This window comes from Erinaceus europaeus, chromosome 20, assembly GCF_950295315.1.
Source record: "Erinaceus europaeus chromosome 20, mEriEur2.1, whole genome shotgun sequence".
In the NCBI taxonomy this organism is placed as follows: Eukaryota; Metazoa; Chordata; class Mammalia; order Eulipotyphla; family Erinaceidae; genus Erinaceus; species Erinaceus europaeus.
This window is the reverse complement of record NC_080181.1, coordinates 45892245-45896677: the sequence shown is the minus strand read 5'-3', so window position 1 is coordinate 45896677 and position 4433 is coordinate 45892245.

The following is a 4433-nucleotide window of genomic DNA, read 5'->3' as shown; positions in this document are numbered from 1 at the left end:
CTGCCTGATAACTAGGTGCTAGCAACTGTACTGGATATGCGGATGGAGACTGAAGAGATACAACCCTTTGCTAATATTAAGAAATAAGAGGAGCAAAGAAGGGAGACGAACAGAAAGAAAGATGACCAAGGAGCTTGCCAATGATCATTCCTCCCTTCCCTGCTTTAACCAGATTTATTTAAACTATCTCAGAGCCTGCATGCCTTTATCTGCGAGGTCATCAAATTTCCTCTTGTAAACTTCATCCCAGAATGAATATGCTAACAGAGAACACACTGAAACAGCTGTGGGCAAGGATCCAAAGGTCTTAAGAACTCAAACCCATGCTCACAAGTCTCCAAATCTTCAGCTTGTATCTCCAGGCAGAGAAGAGCACCAACCCAGGGAGGTAGACAAGGAAGCCCATTGGGATCCAGGCATGAGATGCCCATGGTGGGAGAAGAGAGGTCTAGAGAGAGCACTGCTGCCTTGGTCCCAAATGCAGACAGCTCCACTGGAGAGTGAAAAATGAAACCCAACTTCTTGGTTGTCCACGGGGATTGCAGGGCATCACTCTTTGGCCCAGGAAAGATGCTACAATTGCTGGAGTTCCAGTTATTCGACAGCTTCAAGAATGATATGTAGCTTTGTTTATAAGGATGAATGCCAAGCCCCAGAGAAAATTCCCAGAACAATGATTGTAAGTCATGACAAGACAGAGCATGAGAAGTTTTCCTGGCGCCTGGATCTAGGTTGTTGATGCTAAAGTGTGTGGGATTTTTCTTTGTCCTACTTTGAGGGAGGTGGTGTGTGTGTGTGTGTGTGTGTGTGTGTGTGTGTGTGTGTGTGTGTGTGTGTGTGTTTACTAATAATATTGAGTTTTGAAAAATGAAGGCTTGTGAATCTTTGGGGACAACTTAGCAGACTCTCAAACTGAGATCAGCCCTCCAGAGAAGCTTCTCTGCTCTGTTTCAGCTGGACTGTAGTCATTACTTCCACCCAGAGTGGGGGCTGACTTTGCAGTGCGTTATCACGCTGGTACTGGTTTTTCACTCAGGGGGTGGGTTGCTGTGAGGCCAGTTTAATAAAAGTTTAAATAATCCCAGTTCCTACTAATACACAACTCTATGACAGCAGAGCAAATTCTGTCATGGAGTTATTGAGGATCTTCCAAGCTTTCATCAGTTCTGAAAAATGTGGGCCATCTTCTACTTGAGCATTTGACTTTGTTCCATTTCCCTCTCCTTTCCTTGGACTCTACGTCAAATCATATTGACCTGACAAATCCATCCTCCATACTTCTCACCCTCTCTTCTGCACTTCTGATGTTTAAAAATACAATGCTGCGGTTTATTCCAGATGTCTGCTGACTTAATTTCCAGATCTCCAATTATTTCTTCAGCTTTTTCTAACCCCTCCTTAGGAGGTCTGGGGTTGGGAGATGATTCCATGGAGATGGTGGAGCATGAATTTCTTTCTTTCTTTCTTTCTTTCTTTCTTTCTTTCTTTCTTTCTTTCTTTCTTTTTTTATATTTATTTTATTTTATTTATTCCCTTTTGTTGCCCTTGCTGTTTTTTTTTTATTGTTGTAGTTATTATTGTTGTTGTCGTTATTGGATAGGATAAAGAGAAATGGAGAGAGGAGGGGAAGACAGAGAGGAAGAGAGAAAGATAGACACCTGCAGACCTGCTTCACCGCCTGTGAAGCGACTCCCCTGCAGGTGGGGAGCCGGGGCTCGAACCGGGATCCTTATGCTGGTCCTTGTGCTTTGTGCCACCTGCGCTTAACCCACTGCGCTACAGCTCGACTCCCTTTCTTTCTTTTTTAAAAAGTTATCTTTATATATTTATTTATTGGATAGGGACAGCCAGAAATCAAGAGGGAAGGGAGAAATACAGAGAGACAGAGAGACACTTGTAACACTGTTTCACCACTCACAAAGCTTTCTCCCTGCAGGCAGGGACCAGGGGTTCAAACATGTTGTGATTATAACATGTGTGCTCAAACAGGTACACTACCACCCAGCCCCAACAGTGAGAAATTTCTCTCTACCAAGACCACAAACAGGCTGAATCTATATGATGCTACTACTTTGGACCTCTGGAATCTTTTAAAGGCTTGAAACTTTCAGAGGGGAGGCTTCTATGTTGAATGCACTTAATTTTGGCCAATGTGATTCTTAGTACAGAAAGAGCTACCAATCACAGCCCTCAGCCAATTGCCAGGCAATTGTACACACGTTTCTGGAAGAACTAGCACAGATTTTGTGTGAGCAAGAGTGGGGAAGAGCACTGTCCTCACATATCAGAGACCCGTGCTCTGATGGCTGACTGCTGCATCTGATCACAGGTGTGTAGACCAAGAGGTGGGCAGCATTGCTCTGTTTCTTTCTGTTGTGCAAGCCCTTCTCCCTCTGGCCGAAGTGACTTTCAAGGGATTTATTTCTTTTTAAATAATCTTATTAGTGATTTAATAGTGGTTTGCAAGACTGTAAAATGAGAAGGGTATATAGTTCCAACTCCCCAGCCCCACCAAAGGTTTGTGTTCTCACTACCCTTAACTCCACAATGACCACCATAGTTCACAGAAATTCTCAGAGACAAGTCTCCTTTCTTCGTCTCCTTCTTTCCCCTCCCCCTCCTCTTCTTCTACTCCTTCCTCTTCGTATCTCCTCCTCCTCCTCCTTCTCCTCCATTTCCTTTTTATTCTACCTCCTCCCCCCCAAGTTCATATGCCTCAGTTCTCTATATCCTGGTAACCATCTGGTAGTTTTGTTTCACCTCCATACTTATTTCACTAAGCATGATCATCTCCAGTTCCATTTTCCTGAAAGACACAAGTCGTCTTTTAAAATTACAGAGTAGTATTCCACTGAGTATATATCACATAACTTCTGTATCTGGTCATTAGGCATTTAAGTTGTTTCCTCTTCTTTCCAAGAAATTTAGATTTACTTTTTGTGTTTTACCCTTTGGGAGAGGGTGTATAAAGTTTAAAGACTAGAATATCCAGAACCCACAGAGACAATTAGAAAGTGATGGCAAAGGTCCTAGAACAGGCTCAGAAAATATATGAGAAAAACTTAAGTTTACAAAAAAAATGTAATACATACAAACATACAACATGAATATTTGACTCATTTTTTTAAAATCAGTAGATTGCTTTCCTGGAAAAGAAAAACTCAGCGGCAGATATACTAGACAGTCTTCAGAATAACCATTTTATTTTATTGTATTTTCTTCTCTATTGGGGGGGGGGTTAATGGTTTACAGTCGACAGTAAAATACATGTGTAACAGAATAACCATTTTAAATGTGATCAAAGAACTAAAGGAAAATGTGAAGAAAATGATATGTGGACAAGATGGAAATGCCAATAAAATGTTAGGAAAAAAAAATAAAATTATAGAGTTGAAAAGTATAACCAATGTAGTGAAAATTTTACTAGATTCCAAGACATGTTTAAGCAAATCAAAGAATAAGTGAGCTCAAAGACATCCAGGACCTTGGAATGTATTGTGTCCAAGGATCATAAAAAAAAAAAAAAAGAAAGAAAGAAAAAGATTGAAAAACACAGACTAAGGCTCTTGTGGGATACTATGAAGTAAACCAGCATAAACATCACAGACGATCAATAATGAGAAAAGTATTTTAAGAAGTACAGTAATATGCTGTTTAATGATGTTTTGGTGAATGACAGACTACATATGTGGCAATGGTCATATAGTTATACCATGTAGCTTAAGTATGTATAGACCATGTCATCTTTGTTTATGGAAATTATAGTTTATGGAGTTCACATAATGACAAAATCTTCTACTAATACATTTCTCAGAATTTATCCCAATGTTGAGCAATATATGACTATAATATCTGATAAGTCTCCCATTTTGATGCAAAACATGAATGAAAACATCCAGGAATATCAATGAACTCCATGTAAGATAAACTCAAAAAGACCCACAATGGGACATATGACAATCAAGTTTTCAAAAGTCAAATACAGGAAAATGTAGAAACAACAAGAACATTAAATTGTTCTGGCACAAGAGAAGTGATTTATGCTATACAAGGTATCCTCCACTAGATTAGCGACTAGACTATCAACACATCTCTCATCAGGACCACTGGAAGTCAGAAATAAATTTTGATTGATCTACTACTTAACCAGGCTTTTTAAAAAAATTGATTTTTCTATTTCATTCAACACTTCAGATTGTTTTCAATAGAATGATTGGTTCAATCCAGTCTGCCAACCTCCCAGAACTGGAGACTATCTCTTAGTATTCCCTGCTGATGGCCATCGGGAGACCTCTCCTTCTCCAAGCTAGTTCAGTCATGTGCAGTCTCTGAGAACTTTCTCTGACATTTCTTATCTTGGCTCACGAAAATTCCTCTCTTTCAGCTTACTCTCTCTCTCTCTTTTTCTTTTTTCTTGTGAGAGGTTCATGTTT